Below are 18246 nucleotides of genomic sequence, written 5' to 3' on the forward strand. Positions count from 1 at the left end.
ACAGTATCTACATACATTCCAAGTCAACAAACCACAATCCTAACTCGTACCTCAGAGAAGATATTCTGGGTTTTTGACTGCTTATTTGAAAGCTGTTAAACTCTAGGATGAGAATAAAATTTCACAAAAAAACTTTGCATAGCCGATGAATTTGTTGATTAAAATAACCTTGGCATAAAAGAAAGTTTACTGGTGTTGGGAAAAAGTGGTAGGAATTTCGACACTTTTAGCACATTTTGAAAATTATGTCATGCAAAAACATTTTCAAGATCTGTGGCCTTCGAGTTTTCACAACACGCGTTGTTTTTTCGCATGCTGTGATGCAAAAATAGCAATATTTTTTCATCACATACGGTTGAAATAGGAACAGTGCTGTAAAAATACAACGCCCAAAAATCTTGAAAACATTTTCTCATGGTAAAATTTTGAAAGTGTCAAAATTTCTACCTCTTTTTTCCAACTCGAGTGAACTTGCTCTGAACGTTTCATGAAACTATTGGAAACTCTAGCAAGCAAAGCCAGCTATTTTGAAATACTTTCCAAATGGATTCAGATTTTTCTTTAAATTTTGAAGCATACGCCAATTTTTAAAGGACTGATAAAATTTTGAACCTTACATCTTTTAACCTTGGGGATAACAAGTTAATACAATTTAAATATATTTCTGATAGTACGCTATACAATTGAGAAATATTGACTTATTTGTTATAGTGATATATGAAAATTTAAGATATCAAGCTGAACATTGCAGTTACGATTTTACGTTTTAAACCTTCAAATTTTCGACCTGTACCCTGTTATTTTTTTTATTTCATTTTTTTTTTAAATATTCCACTTTTTTATACAATGTGGTAACCTGTATTGTATGTTTCAAACTGTGAAATCTCTTGGAATTTGATGAACATTTTCTGAAATTGCTGTGGTTTTGACGTATATTACAGAGAATTTTTCCGCTCTGAATAAATTTAGAGTTGTCAACCCTACTAAATAAATTCCGAAATTTGGTGTTTAACGGCTTAGATTTCTACGCGGTCCTTAATGTGTTAATTTTAATCATATCTGAACTATATGTCTGTGCGAGACGCTTTTTTATAATGTTCCGGGCGAGCAGGCTTTTGAGAAATGAAGATTCCCATTTCTGAGCATGCAAAACAACTGGAAACGTGTGGAAACTCCAAAGCATTATTGTCGCGTGGTTTACTTATCAAAGAAGATTCCTGTAAAATTCTAGAATCATTAAATTGTTCAAACTTATGAAAATTGGCTTGAACAGCCATAGATAAACATACACAGAGTTTTAAATGTTTGTCAAGTGTGCTGAGTACGTGCAAAAAAAGATTAAGGAAACCCTTAGGTCTAACTAAGATTTTTATTAATTCAAATTATACGTCATCTTATATTTGATTATTGTTGTTTAACACTTCTTAACATTATTTTTTAAATTTTAGCCTATTTACTAAAAATACACTTTTAAGATATTCGAGCGTTCTTAACTCTGCTTTTAACGCGAAATATACAAAATTATTAACATCAAAAATTCAAAATTGATTAAATTTTGTTTTTCATCTTTTTAAAATTAAAAACCCGATTTAATACACTTAACAGTGGATTGTAGCCTTTCTTACAGTCTCAAAATTATATTTGGATACACATGACATAAAAAAATAAATAAATCATAGATTTATAAAAACTGAGTAATGATTAAAGTATTTTGAACGTAGTAAATCCTAAATGAATTTAAGAAATTAGGATTCAAAATTTTTTATTAGATGAAGGTATTTTGAAATAATTATAATTTTCACGTAAATAATAATATAATTGTAAACTAATTGAAATTTTTTGAATAATTGAATTCTGGGATATCTTGTATGATCCCGTTTCTATGACATTATGATCTTATATCTAGAAAATAGAAGAGGTCTAAAAATGAAGAGTATAATTTTTAATAAAGATGCCTAACCATGTGTTTCAAAAAATTCGACCCCTCGAGTAAAGGAAGCGAATAAATGGAAAAAACATCAAGTAAATTTACAACTGCTAGACTAAAATGCGATGCTTCAACGTAGATTACAATAAATCGATCGAATTAACTATAGATATATAACAGATAAATAATAGACAGAAATGACAATATTTTAGCATACCTTCCAGGGGCATTCTTTCAAATATACAAGTAAGAATGCTCCTGATGGGTATGCTTACAACTTTGATTTCTATGCTGATTCATTTTTGTAAAGGGCGAAAGCTGTTTCGAAAAAATCGCGTTGAAAGTATTCAGGTTTAAAAAGTAGCTCTTCAAACGGTACTTTTTCACCCAGCTGTCAATTCGATTTATTAACATTTGGCCGCACGCCCTTTTGAAAAAAATGATACCACTGCTGCTCTCATGCTGGGTAGAGAACATACCCAAGAAACATTTAAAGTTTTATGGCAGGCTATTAGACAAAGTTTTGGTTTTATAAGGGGCATGAGAAGTCTTATAAAACTATCGGTGTTACTTGGGATAGAATCTTATTGGAAGAAAATAATGGGGTACTGGGTATGCCAACGAATGACGCGCAACGTAAGGTCGATTTTTGAAAAAAGCTCATTTTATGACATATTTGCAAAATTTGTCAGGTTTGTAAAATTTATGAAGTTTGTGAATGTTGTTATTTTTTTTTTTGTAATTTTGTAATTATAGACTATTTTGAAATTTTTGTAAATTATGTCAGTTTTGTAAATTTGTTTAATTTTTTTCTATATGGATTCTGTCAATTTAGCATATTTTGAAAACTTTTTCAGTTGTATGATTTATATTCATTTTATCTATTGCCTGTGATTCGGAACGATATTTCGAATGCGATTGTGAACCACATTAACTACGCAAAACAATCGGCTCATGACAATCATGAATGGGTTCGAGAAGAGATTCGGAAGTCGAAAATATTTTTCAAATCTCGTCCAGATCTGCTTGTTACTAAAGCAGATAAAGGTAAGGCTATCGTTGTTATTAAAAGAAACGAATACGAGGAAAAAATGCGTGAACTTTTAAACGACAAAGAAACGTACGTTAGCCTCGATAAAGATCCAACAGCTTCCACTCTGAAAAAAATAAACGCCGTCATAACTGATTGGCACAAGCGGGATTACATTGACAAACGCACGATGTACCGATTAAAGGTGTATCATTGTAACCCTCCGCGAGCCTATGGTCTCCCAAAAACGCATAAGGAAGGCAGGCCACTCCGTCTGATAGTCTCCACGATAGGTACTGCTACTTACAAAATAGCAAAATATATCACCGGTATTTTGAATAAAATCGCTGGGAACACAAATCGCCACATCAACAACAGCTTCGAGTTCGTCGACGAGATGAGAAAAATTGTTCTCCCCCCAGAGACGGTTTTGTTCTCACTGGATGTCGTTTCACTTTTTACAAACGTCCCAGTGGATTTTGCGATGGAAACGATCGAATCACGTTGGGATGAAATCGAACAACACACGAAAATTGAAAAAAGTAGTTTTTTGCAACTTTTGTACTTAGTGCTAAAATCTACATTTTTTCAATTCAACGGAAGATTCTACGCTCAGAAATTTGGAGTCCCGATGGGTTCACCTTTGAGTCCGGTGGTGGCTTCTATAGCTCTCGAGCGGATCGAACAGGCTGCGTTAGATGAGTTGCGAATGAAGGGGATCTCGCCGGTTTTCTTCAAGCGATACGTTGATGACTGCTTGGTAGCTGCAAGAAGTGATCAACAGACTGAAACTGTCGACACCTTCAATGGATTTCATCAACGGTTACAGTTCACTATCGAGCGCGAATTGAATGGAGAAATCAAGTTTCTCGATACAATTTTGCGGCGGGAAGGAAATGGTATCACAACGGAATGGTTCCCAAAAGACGAAAAAGGCCGCTACCTAGACTTTAATTCGTTAAGTCCATATTCGCACAAAAAGAATACTGTCATAGCTTTAGTAGACAGGGCAATAAGATTATCACACGCAAAATATAGGGAAAAAACACTTAATACAGTTAGAAACATTTTGAACTTAAACAACTATCCACAATATTTTGTTACGAGTATTGTCAAAGAACGAACACATAAAATTTATAACACTTTAAGTATAACCAATAGAAATTCAAGCAAATTTGTAACTATTCCGTATTGTTCAGGATTGGGGGAGAAACTTTCAAGGTACTTATGGCAATTTGACATTAATGTCGCCTTCCAGCCTTTAGATAAAATTAAAAATCTGATCCTAACAAAAACTAAGGACAAAATCCCCAAAAACAAAAATACCAACGTCGTGTATGAAATCAATTGTGGTAAATGTAACAAATCATACATAGGTGAAACTAGTCAGTTCTTGGAAAAAAGATTAAAACAACATAAAACGAATGTATCTACAAAACAAATAAGCACTGGACTAGCACAACACAGTTTGGAAACTGGTCACCATTTCGACTTCGACAATACAAACATTTTAGAAAAAGTTACAGGCTATAATACAAGAATCACAGCTGAAACTTTTTACATTAAGATTAGAGGTGACAACAATGTAGTCAATAGGCAGATAGACTCCTGTAATTTTAAGACAGCTTACGACTCTGTAATCAAAAAATTGTCACAAACACTAACATACAAATGTAAACGAAAATCAAAACAAAATGTCCCGAATCAAACTAGTATAGACGAAGGCCAGTAGTTTGTAAGATTTTAAATATTGTAAATTAAGGTTAAAAATTCATTGTTTAAAATATAATTTTAGTGTCCACTGAAGAGGAGCGAAAGCCATAGTAGCTCGAAACGTCTGGACAACTGGTAATAACGTTTTTGATTCTAAAATCCGCCGAAAAACGTCGATGATTCAAATTACATTGAAGCGCGGCGATAAACAATATTCCAACTTTGTAATTTAAGAAAATTTGAATAATTATGTCATTTTTGTTGTAATTGACTATTTTGACATTTTTGTCAATTATGTCGGTTTTGTAAATTTGTTTTGTAAATCGTCTAGCGCTGGATTGCATCTGAATTTTTAGATTTAATCTGAGTTCTGAAACTCACTATTGGACCCGATTTTTTTTAAATAAAGTTTAAAATCAGAAATATTTCAATGTCCAGGGAATTCAACATCCTGAAAATAACGCGTCCGTACAAAAAAGTCACTATAAACTTTAAAACAGTTTATAATCTGAAATTGGGTAAAACTTTTTGTTGATGCATTTTTTTTTATCCGGGTATGGCCAATAGATAGCGTCGATTTTTTAAATAGGATTTGATTAGATGTTCCGAAATATCAATAGCGTTTTTTTTTTCGAGCTAACTAATTGTTTCGCTTTTATGCAATATTACGCTAGGTTTGTTTTCATTTGGCGCGTTTGCCCTTTTTCAAACTTACTACAAAATTATCTCACAGATTCCCGCTTGCTTCGTAGTATCGAAGCCAGCCATCTCTGCAGAAGAATGCGGTGTTAAACCCTACACCCATCGATTGAATTATTATACAGAACTGTATGTATGTTTGTTGGTAATCCACCATGGGTGCACGGATTCACCGCAGTTTCTGCCAAAGTATGGGTTCACATGCATTCCTTAGATTATTAGGTTCGACAAATCTCCAATGCAGCGCGCCACCATACCCGGGCCCCATGGGTTCGTATGAACTGTTATGTGGTGAATGTATTGCGTGTGTTGATGTAGGTATTTTTTTTTTTTTGGAAGAACGAATCAATCAGGTGGGCTAGTTTACTTACAGGTATTCCGGCATCCGTGTATATACCTGGCCAGCTTGCAACTGATTGAACATTCCAATTATATAGTCAGTTATATAATGAAACACATCTTACCTGTCGGCCCTGCACAGTGGTCCAAAAGGGTCTGAAATGGAACTTTTTTCCTGGTGCTTTTTTCTTTCAATTTAGCTATTAGATGTCTTCAGAACATTTACTAGTAAGATTGTTTCCCATAACGTGAAAGTATCAAAAATTAGTCACAGCCTACTACGATAAAAATAAAAACACTAACTTTTTTGTTTGAAGAGATAGAGACCAAATTAGTTCTACAAAGTTGTAGATATCATCAAAATATGAAACTTTGCTCAAATAACAAGAGCTCTATCTCTATTCAGTACAGAGTTATAAAGCTTTTAGTTTAAAACATACTTAAAATTTGTTTTTTGTACTTAACTATTGTAAATTTTGAACTTGCATAAATATGATGTTCACAACATTTATTGCGATACTCAATACGCACATTTTGCACTAGGTCTTAAGTCTCTACGACCTTGTCTTCCGAAGTTATCGCAATTTCAAGTTTTATTTTTCCTAAATTTCACCAATTTCTAGGGTAAAATGGGGCAAGTGGATCCATAAACTAAATACCACATCTTGAAGTATAATTCAAGTACTATAAACTAAGCCAGAAACTACTTGTCTCCACGCGCCCGTTTTTGAGTACGGTCGGCATAAATTTGTTGAATTCTTAGATTTTAACGAGAAAATAGAGTTTTATTGTCATCGTTGAAATAATAACATGCTTAAAATTCACATAACTTTATCAGTTTTCAACTGAAATCATCAAATAGCACATCAAAACGCATTGAAATTTTATTCCCTTTTCAAATTTAATATTTAAAAAAAAAATTAACAAAAAGTATTTCGAGTTAAAACCGTAAAAACGCTTTAAAAATTGTTTAAGTCTACAAACGGTATCATCAAAAATTCTCTTAAAAATACTATTCAATAGCTCGTTTGTTGTTGCAACTTTCATTTGAAGACATCAAAACAGATAGTTCATTCCTTGAGAAGATATGACAGAGTTATTAACAATCAATCTCTATTTTCTCGTTAAAATCTAAGAATTCAACAAATTTATGCCGACCGTACTCAAAAACGGGCGCGTGGAGACAAGTAGTTTCTGGCTTAGTTTATAGTACTTGAATTATATTTCAAGATGTGGTATTTAGTTTATGGATCCACTTGCTTCATTTTACCCTAGAAATTGGTGAAATTTAGGAAAAATAAAACTTGAAATTGCGATAACTTCGGAAGACAAGGTCGTAGAGACTTAAGACCTAGTGCAAAATGTGCGTATTGAGTATCGCAATAAATGTTGTGAACATCATATTTATGCAAGTTCAAAATTTACAATAGTTTAGTACAAAAAACAAATTTTAAGTATGTTTTAAACTAAAAGCTTTATAACTCTGCACTGAATAGAGATAGAGCTCTTGTTATTTGAGCAAAGTTTCATATTTTGATGATATCTACAACTTTGTAGAACCAATTTGGTCTCTATCTCTTCAAACAAAAAAGTTAGTGTTTTTATTTTTATCGTAGTAGGCTGTGACTAATTTTTGATACTTTCACGTTATGGGAAACAATCTTACTAGTAAATGTTCTGAAGACATCTAATAGCTAAAATGAAAGACAAAAGCATCAGGAAAAAAGTTCCATTTCAGACCCTTTTGGACCACTGTGCCCTGGCCGGTTCGGGTTTAACAGAACTGCAACAAAATTAAACTTAAAACACTGCTAGAATTTAATTCACTCCTCCATCTTCTTCCTCCCGCTCGTTTTGTCGTCATCAAGACATCATGAGTGGGAGTGGAGGTTGTAACTTTTATCACTATACACAGCGAGCGCGCCCATCGTGTATATGACGTCATATATACGATAATTTTGATTTAAGTGATTGCTGGTTGTGGCTAGCAAGCCAAATTGACACGTTTTTTGGAGTGATGATTTGATGATATTTACTATGAAAATTTATTTTTCAAACTATTTTGATTTTTTTTTTCTTTTATAGATTGAAGAAGAAAAAAAATCATTTTGTTAAGATAAAAATCATTTTTATTGTACTTCCCAGTTTCGCAAAAAACGTGTAAAAAAAAGTTTACAAAAATTCACACTAATACACACAAATACACAGACATCGTCTGAACTTGTCGAGTTGATACGATAGGTACCTATAAAGGTATATCTAAGACCCATAATTAATGATCTCCCAAATCGACCGATAACTAAACCTTTCTGAAAGAAAGGCAAAAACATAAAACTGAAGATCATTAAAAATCCACTTTGTTCGTAATAACTTTCATCATTGTCGTATGGTTTCTTATATTTTTTCTCAAGGCTTTAAGTGTGATCAATATGTCCCCAGAATACCGTTAGCTAATAAGATTACTGAAAGATTTTAAGCAAAAAATTAAACTTATTTGATCCCGGCAAATCAAAACTTTATAAGTGAAATGCCTTAATAAAAACATTTGTAAATAAAAAAAAATAAACTTATTTGATCTATTTGAAGCTTCAAGAAAAAAAAAAGCTAATTTATGGTATTTCATATACCTTGTATACATCCCTAAGAAAAGTTCTAACCAACTTTGCAGATTGAACGCAAATTGGCACTGGATTTTTGAAAGGCTTGGGATCAGTTCAAACCTGAAGCACTTATTTTTTTTTCAGTTTATCACTTTAGCTTAACAATTTAACTCTGCTAGAAGACTCCACAAGACTCTTCCATTCCTCTTTTTTTAGAAGTTTTCAGTATCAAATAGTTCTTCATCACTTATTTCGGTACGCAATTTGCCAAACGAATTCTTCATGGATTACATGAATTCACAAAAAAAAAATGCTTCGCAACGCACTGATAGTTGATCCCTCATTCATGATTTGACAAAAAGCGAAAATTTCCTCTTTCCTTCCGGTTTGGGCCCATTTGGTAAAAGCTTCTCTGGCTATTTTTACCAGCAGCTCTCTCATTGGGCCTGCTGGGTTTTTATTTTTCTTCTCGTGTCACTATTCTCCGATTGTCTTTCCCGTTCCGGAATTCGGTTTGTTCCGACGAGGCGGCCTTTGTTCTATCCACCAGTTCTTGGCGACCACCACGAGTTGACCCATCCATGGAGGAATCCATGCACAGACAAGCCCATTAAATATGTATTAAGGAGACGCATTGCCTGGTCCCCGCACGCCCATGAATTGAGGATTTGTGCAGATGGCAGCGAACTCACAGCTCAGCAAGGACAGTCACACACACAGACACAGACAAACACAGGGACACCGGCACACGTACAAGCCCACAAACGCACTTATACACAGTCAGGCGTTCGGGTTTTCGCACCCAAAGTGGTAGATTATGCTCTTCCGCTAAGGGATATATCAAATTCTACTTTCTGTACGCTTACATTTGCACGCATATACATAAAATGTGGATTCTTGGATCAACAAGAACGAAGAGGAAAGTTGGAAGGATGGAAGAAGACGTGGAGAGTTGTCTCCAGTCCACACTCTCATCCTCTTTAATGTTTGTGGACTGAAGCAGAATCCAGATGAATTGACCCTGTGTTCCGGTGCTGGCTCTCTGCGTTGCTGGGTTGAATCAAATCAAATAGGATGGATCCTCACCCAAGTTGCGTAACGGACGTATGTTGTAAGGCTCTCGAAAGGTCAGATTGGAATAGTTACATCATGCCGAGCACAAATGGGGTATGATTGGCGTACATATTTGAAATATGGACAAGTGGAGTAAAAAGCGTATAAGATCCCATTAGATTCATTCCAAGGGGCCATTCAGTGCACAAATACAATGAAATTTACTTAAAATGTGACCATTTGTGGCTGTTAAAGTAGTTGCATGTGTGTGTTGAATGTGATCACTGAAAGAAAGCACCGCACTCAGCAAATACATTTTGGCCGGAGACATAATTTATCCTTTGTAACTCAGAATTCTACGTATCTGGAAGTTTGCTTAACGGATTACACTTTGAAAGATATTTAGTAAGGTTTTATCGACAAAATGTTTTTGTTTTTTTTTTAAATTAAACAAAATTGGTTGAACAAACCAACAAATTCCAGTAGCGATTTTCAACAAAGTGAAAATGAATCTGTCTGTTTCCTATAGACTCAAAAACTACTGAACCGATCGATGTGAAATTTGGTTTATGAGAGTTTTTAAGGAAGGAGAGGGTTTCTAAAATTCTTTCAAACTGCTCCGACTTCAAGGAGAGGGGCCAAAATAAAATATGGCCCAACCCATTAAATTTTTAAGCACTTACTTCATAGTTTCTACGAACACTTAGATTTTCTTTGAACCTCCCCCCGCCCCCCCCCCCCCCTTATTCAGTTTGGAGTTATTCACTCAATTAAAACACAAAAATTATTGGCATTATAAGCAAAGCAAAAAAAAAAAAATACGCGTGCGATGACAAACGGCCGTCGCCTACTCCTCATGTGGCAAAGTTTTTCTTTGCATGCACTGAAAGGGCACAAAAAAATATGCATTTAGAGCAAGTTCACTGGTGTTGGGAAAAAGTGCTAGAAATTTTGACGCTTACGTCAAATTTTGAAAATTTTGCCATGCAAAAACATTTTCAAGATCTGTGACCTTCTAGTTTTTTTACAACAAGTGTTTTATTTTCGCATGCTGTGATGCAAAAATAGCAATATTTCTATCACATACGGCTGAAATAGAAACAGTGCTGTTAAAAAATACAACGCCCCAAGATCTTGAAAACATTTTTGCATGGTAAAATTTTCAAAATGTCAAAATTTCTACCACTTTTTCCCAACACCAGTGAACTTGCTCTTAAGATAACGTAGAAAGATTACATCAGCAGTTCAATTCCAATCTATTTTATAAGGACTGATGCAGTCGACCATGTGCATCCCGAGTCAATGGGTGGTGATCAGAGATTCCAACTTGTTCTCAGAAAAGTCTGGAAGATTAAAAAAACCGGAAAAGGCTGGATGACGAATGTTACATGTATTGAACTTTTTTTTTTGGTCGCCAAATCGTTATGATGTAGATACTTAATACTTGATAATATAATCATAAATTCTATACTTAATCAATGTCTGAGACCATTGTGGCAGCATAGGCTGTACCATGCGCTAAATTTAACGAAACGAATATTTTCGGGGCGGTTTATTTCCCTCCAGAACAAGCCATTTCAAATAGTTAAAAAAAATTAAATCGAGCATTACCGAAATGTCCAGACGCTTTGAACTCGAATTCAAAATTCACCTTTATGGAAACATTAATCAACCAAATTTTCAATTCCTTATTGACGAAGAAAATAAATCCATTCTTTTGCAATTTTTTGGATATAACGAATCTCTCAATCATATGTCCAAAAAAAAGGCCTGATAATTCCGAGTACACAGATACGCAAGACTTTTTTCACACAAACATAAATAGAATTAAAACATAATTACAATCTTTTGATTGGCAAGCCTATCGAAAATCAATGGGTATTTTTTACAAATATTAAAAAAAACACTTTAAACGAATATGTCCCAATAAATTAAAATAAGGTGTTACGAGGTTTACAAAAGAGCTTGAACATTTGAGAAACTAAAAGCAGAAGGCCCACAAAAACTTAAAAGTAAATCCTTCGCGCACCAATGCAATAGTTTAGAATATCAAGCAGCTTTGAACTGACTAGAGACCTGCGTAAATACTTTATTCGTAGAAAATTATAGTGCTAAACAAGAGCAAAACACCAAATCGAACCCAAAAAACTTTTTTTATGTGTAAATACGAAATTAAAAAATAACAGTTTTCCACCCAATCACAAAGAGGAAAAATCTCGCATGTACTTAGGCAGAACTGACGATCATAATTCACATAAAATAAGTATTCTGTTCGCCGACTTTTATCAATGTGTGTACACTAGCTTTTCATATCAGGATTGCGATACTTTATTTTTTTTATTATATTTCTGATTCAAAATTTTTAATAAAAGTAGGTTTAATCTCCCTAGAGGAAATATAGAAAATAATTTCATTGATAGACAGCACAAAAGAACCCGGGCTTTTTGAAATTATTCCATCTCTTTGAAAAAAAAAATCGTTAATAAGTTGTGTATACCAGTTTTACTCATCATTGAAATGAGGTGTTTTTCCTGCGGTATGGAAGAATCATTTTTGGTTCCCATATTTAAATCGGGAAAAACTGATGACGATTTCTCCTGCCGCGGTAAGTAATAACTCCGAACGAGGTTTCACATCATTCACAAAATAATGATAAATGATTATCTATATACACAAAAAGAACAACTTAATTTGGTTTAAAACAACTTCTACATCAAACAACTTTTACGATACGACTGGTTCTACCGGCAATTTTGAACAAAATGCTTCAATTTATTTATAAAATGGTGATTTTTGGATGCCGTTTTTCTTAGAGCAAGTTCACTGGTGTTGGGAAAAAGTGGTGGAAATTCTGACATTTTGAAAATTTTATCATGCAAAAATGTTTTCAAGATCTTGGGGCGTTGTATTTTTTTACAACACTGTTTCTATTTCAAACGTATGTGACAGGAGTATTGCTATTTTTGTGTTGTAAAAAAACTAGAAAGCCACAGATCTTGAAAATGGTTTTGCATGGCAAAATTTTCAAAATATGCCGTAAATGTCAAAATTTCTACTACTTTTTCCCAACACCAGTGAACATGCTCTTAGTTCTTTGTTCTTATATCTAACTGCTGTAAACATCAGCTGTTTCACTCTTCTGTGAAATGTTTAGGTGATCCTTTGCTTCGTGGGTCTTTCAACATCATAACATCGCGCTAAGTGTGGTACATCAACAATCAATTGATCGTGAAAATTCTGTCCGGGCTTTATGCACGGTTTTCAGTAAAGCTTTTGACGTTGACCAAATGAATTGATAAATGGATTTAAATTATTTCGCTGAACATCTTTGTCAAAAATTGTAACTTCGTATTTTATCAGGCAAAAAAGTTATTAGCTGTTTATAAGGACTGTGTCTTTTAGCATTAAAAAAAAATCAATCCAACTGAAATCACTGCTGGTGTCAAGCGAGGTATTGCATGACTTTTTCTTGAATAAATACTTCGTTAGGGAACAGCAGTGTTGGCAGTTGAATTGATTGTTTTTCAATGCCAAAAGATAAACCTCTATTCAACAGCTAGCAACTTATTTGCCTGATAAGATACGAAGTTACGATCTTTGACAAAGTTGATGAAACCAAAAGAAGAAACCTGGTTTGTGATACAGCTCAATTGGCTCAATAGCTCTGTTGTCTCCTGAGCCGATGCCCGTGAGCTCTAGCAAAAGAGTAAACATCGAACACAGTTGTACCGGATAAGTTTTTCAATAACGATCCGCCAACTCGCGAAATGCCATAAAGATGACAAAACGACTATAAACAAAATAAAAAAAAAACATAACAAAAGAAGAAACCAAAATGACGTTGATTTTTTCGAACAAAATTTACAAACAAAACGGAGCTTTTTAAACACCAGGGTGTGAGAAATTAAAAAATGACACCTCAGTTTAATGGTGTTTATTTTCAGTTCAGTTCAATAACACCAACCAACGAGGATAGTTCCCAATGTATGATTTAGAAAAAAAATCATCCCCCCTAACCACCCTAAAAAAAAAACGCTGAACCATCCTAAAAAAACAATGATGGCAAAAAACGGAAAAATTATAAAAATAGAATATTTGCATTTGTGATTTGGAATCTTATTTAAAAAAAACTTCAGTATCAATGTCCGAATCGAAAGTTATTTCAAATGTGTGTTAAATTTGCTTAAAAAAATTCACTTACAATTCTTAATTATCAGTATCTAAATGATGTATTTAGAAAAACTCTAAATGCATCTTAAAAATCGTACTCCGTTTCCTCGAAAATATTTTCTTAGAAAAAAATTCCTTTCAATTTATTCGCCAGGAAAATTCCTGTACCATAATTTTTTTTCCTCTAGACAGACCATTTCCAATGGTTTATAAAAAAAATAATAATGGAAATAATTATACAAAAGATTGCATTAGATGAAGTTGCAGACCATTTACAATACAATGAGTTTAATAATCAGATTAATGAAAAAAAATTAAAAAAGGCGATATATCTTCAGATATCTTCAATTGTTCAAGCTCTTGATATAGTTTGAGTTTTCGATTCATCCATCGTTATTTCCTTAGCAAAATTAAAACATTTTTTATTTCCCCCTGTTTGGTTTTTCGGATAAATTAAAGGGGGGAAAAGGAAAAATCGATATTTGTTACATCTTCCAAAAATTGGGTTCTAAAAGCCATATAAAACTAAACAATTTAAATTTAATTGGAATAAAAAATACAATATATGATTATACTGTATGAAAAATTCTAGAGTTGCGTCAGTTCTGAAGAAAATAGTGGAAACTGGTCCATTCAAGGAAAAAACATTCTGCTAAATAAATGGTTCATTCTGGGGAATGGTTCATTCTGAAGTTTGATCCCGGATATTTGTCAATCTGAGGAAAAAGTATTCTGGATCAACGTTTTCGAGTTAATGAGATTCAATCCATTTTATATTAGAATCATTTCGGATGTACAGTCAGAATAAAAAAATCCGTTTTTATGCTATTTGATTGGAAATAGAAGTTTGTAAGCCGTATTTGTTGTATCGATGTGATTAGTATATCATAGCACATATTCAGAGAAAAATCCTTTTATAAGAACCTGATACAAAAATAATTTACCATATTCTACTTAGAGAAACACTTCCAAATAAATTCAAACCGCGTCATCCGTTCGTCAATTTAAGCTTTCAACACGCTCAATTCCGGAATCCAGTTTTTAATCTTCCGGCTCGCAGCTCTTACAGCAGGGAAAGTCGGCTGGCACACGTTTACAGAGACAGCTGTTACCGGATAAAAGGCAACATGAAATATAATTTAGCGATACATTCCAATTGTTCCGCTTCAGAGGCAGCAAAAGTTATATGATTCAAAAAAATCTACACAAACACACACTCTTACACAAACAGTTATAGGTTCGTACAGTGAGGACCGGAAATTCGATTTGAATATTCCAATTTAATCACGACACGATATAATTTATCTCGAGCTGAAAATAAATATTCAATTCCGTTAATCCGATTTCCTGATGAGGTAACGAAGCCAACCTGTGGATGGACTGTGTCGGTGGATGCAACTTTTTATGGTGGTGTGCGGTGGCACGTGGTTCGCATTTCACGTGTGGGCTCCAATGTTTATATTGAGGCTTTTCGCGGGACACGTTATAATAGTTGCCGCGACGACAGTGTACGTGAAGTATTAATTTTTAAATATCACTTTTCGCTTCTTCCGAAAGCGAATTGGTTTTCGGAATGTCCAAATGATTCGAAGCGCTTATTTGGCTTGGCAGTAAATTAAACTGCCAAAATGTTTCCGAGAACTTTTTTTTCCGAAATCTGTATAGAAGTTTTAATTGATCGTTTAAAACCTGGTAGAACAATCTGAGTGTTTCAATTTCGTCTAACAAACATGTGATGTGGACAATAAAAAAGTTGAATCACATGTCGGGATTCAACCAGACCGTACTGAACGCCATAAACTTGATTTCGAGAAAATCGAGTTCGAAGTTCACAGCCCTACCAATTGGCACCATTTCATCAGATATCTCTTTTAATCATTCTATCATCCCATTTAGACTCTTATAAAACCGTCGAGGTTATACTGACCGATTTCCGATTACACATTTAGCAGAAAACTGAATTTTAATAGCAATATGTTTGTACCCAGTCCATTCCGGTCAATCCATTTTTTCTAAATTGCTAGCACTATCATTTGACTGGGCAATTTGTTTTAAATTCAGGAGCCTACTTATACGCGCTTTACGAGCAGCACACAAAGAGTATGGCTGATGCTTGAAAAATTTTTTTTTTCGTTGAGCCAGAGTGAACCGAGCCTTACAAATTTCGCACTTTTGAAATGCGGAACAGCTGTGATTTTAACTTACCAGTTGCGTTCTGAACGACAGTAAGCAATAAAATAAAGTATATTTTATTGTTAAATGTTCAAAATATTAACATTCCCTATTTCTGATTTTTATTGGATAGATAGTTTTTCATGTTTAGCATCCGCTGCAATAGATAACTCAGTTTTTTTTAAATTGGCGTTCAGTTTGGTCTGGTCTAATCTTGACTATATGTAAAATTACTTAAGGTTTCAGTCTGGTATTATGCAATACTCAATGGACTAAAAACGTTGCGCTACAGAACACTTAGCTTGGCAACTTTGAACCAATAACAGGTAACTCAATCATATCCATTCATTCATTCCTGTCTCATTCGGCTTTGATTGTAGCTCAACACCCTCTGGTAAATGCATTAAAAATTTATAAGTTTAAACTCCAGTCACTTCAAAGGAAGAAAAAAACTTACCGTTTATCGATTGAAAAAGGTCTGCTCTTGATATCTGAAAAGAAAAATAAAACATCATTCAGTTGATTAAGTTACATCCTTTGAATATTAAAAAAAACATTGATGAAAATTTTATTTGACATAAAGTTGTTATGGAATAGTTGCACTACAACATAGTTGCATTATTCAACAAACAAAATCACATCAGCTCACGCATCCAAAAGGCATAATTGGTTCATTGATTGAGGACAGTGCAGTTATTTATTACACAGTCTATAATATTGACTTAGAAGCAAGCGCCACACCAATAAATACTGACAGAAGAAGTTAGTAGGCAAATCTGGCAGACAAGTCTAGAAGACATAATGGAAAGACGACCTAGAATGTGATTCTCCGGCCGCAAAAGAAATAAAATTGATAATACAATGAGCGAAATAAGAATAGCACCACTATGTGTTTTGCTTGTTAAAATATGAATGATTGAAATTTACGAAAATTTTCTTCCACAGTTTGTTCTGAATTGCTTAACGGATAAATCAAGCATAAGTTTACTTTTTTTGGACGTAGCAATTGGCGTTGAGGAATAAAAACGTGAAAAAGGGGTGCGAAATAAGAATAGCACCACTTGAGTATTTCAACAAAAACAAGATTATTTTTAAAAATTTACTGTGTAAAAGTCAATAATAATGCTTCTACGATTAACTTGAATAGATAACTGCATTTTAAGGATTTTTCCAGAATTCCAAAGGTTTTAAAAGGGGGTTTTAAAAGATGCTCCTCTAGCGTTAAAGAATTTGATATTTGAGCTATAAAACTTCATTAAACTGCTTGATTTCTTCATTAACATTCATAAGTATGATGCAAAATGATGAACAATAGATTTAAGGCTGAGTTTGAATTCAAAAAGCAGGTTGGAATTCAAAAATACTAATGTTTTTTAATAGTCAAACACTATTTCTCTAGTTTTAAGTCATAGATGGTAGCACTATCTTGCCATTTAACCAAATTCATGCCCATTTTCGAATATCTGGGATTAATTAGGGAGTGCTGGATGATTTTGTTCAAGAAATAAATACATGTACCGTGTGAACGCTTTGGAAATTCTAAGATCACTAAATCCAAAAAAAATTAGAATTGCATCAAGGCCACTAAAAGTGATTTTTTTGGACCGATTATCAGAATAAAGTTATAGGGGAACTGGGGGTAAGACGCCCACGTTAAGAAGAATCTTTAATTACTCGTAAACGAAGAATGCAATCCAGTAAATTCGACAATAGTTTTGAAAAGGGGACTTAATCGATAAATTGTTCACTTCCATCTGTACCGTTGAGCCGTCAACACGTACGCCGGAGCATCGTATCGTTGCTGTGTACCTGCAGGAACATTTTACATTATTTATTTTTTCCTTACCTGTATTTCAATCAGCACTTTTCAGTGCTAAAATTATTTTCATTTTCTTTTATTCATATTTTCTCTTTTCTTTCCAGCATGGGGAAGTCTTCGGCCGGCTCAAGGGCCGGAAGAAAACGGATTGCTGAACCTAATCCAGGGCCATCTGCCAAAAAAGTTGAAATTTCCAATTCATTCGATGTCCTTCATAACATCGGTGATGAGGAAATATTCACATTTAATTCTGATAAGAGTACTAAGAAACCTTCTTCTTCTTCTTATACTCTTAAAAACGAAAAGATTCCACCAATAACGGTCACGATTCCTGACTTCAATGCCTTTCGAAAAGAAATCGTCACTTCCGTCAAGGATGTGAAGATTTCTTTTCAGATCGGTCGAAGGGGAACTGCTCGTATATTGGCGGAATCTTTTAATGATTTTCAAAAAATTTTAAATTATTTGAATAATAAAAAACACCAATTTTTTACGTACGACACTAGAGGTGATCGTCCTTTTAAAGTTGTACTTCGTGGTCTCACCGGCGATCAGACACCGGATGAGATCACAAATGAATTAAATTCTTTGTTAGGTTTTTCTCCAATTCAAGTAATTCAAATGAGGAAAAGAACCAACACGAATAATACCAGTAGTGTTGGTTTTGCTCCTGAACTTTATTTGATCCATTTTAAAAAGGATCAGGTTAATAATTTGAAAATTT

The 18246-nt window shown here is 33.8% G+C and overlaps 1 protein-coding gene across 1 annotated transcript in view; it reads right to left on the reverse strand.

The window, feature by feature from the left end:
- The window catches only part of LOC129744364 (uncharacterized), a 232117-nt gene that overhangs the window by 40523 nt on the left and 173348 nt on the right, over nt 1-18246 (reverse strand). Inside the window, exon 2 of the mRNA XM_055736850.1 lies at nt 16161-16194. The gene's annotated coding sequence lies outside the window, so the exon portion shown is untranslated. The remainder of the gene's footprint in view (nt 1-16160; nt 16195-18246) is intronic.

Source organism: Uranotaenia lowii, chromosome 2 (assembly GCF_029784155.1).
Source record: "Uranotaenia lowii strain MFRU-FL chromosome 2, ASM2978415v1, whole genome shotgun sequence".
Lineage (NCBI taxonomy): Eukaryota > Metazoa > Arthropoda > Insecta > Diptera > Culicidae > Uranotaenia > Uranotaenia lowii.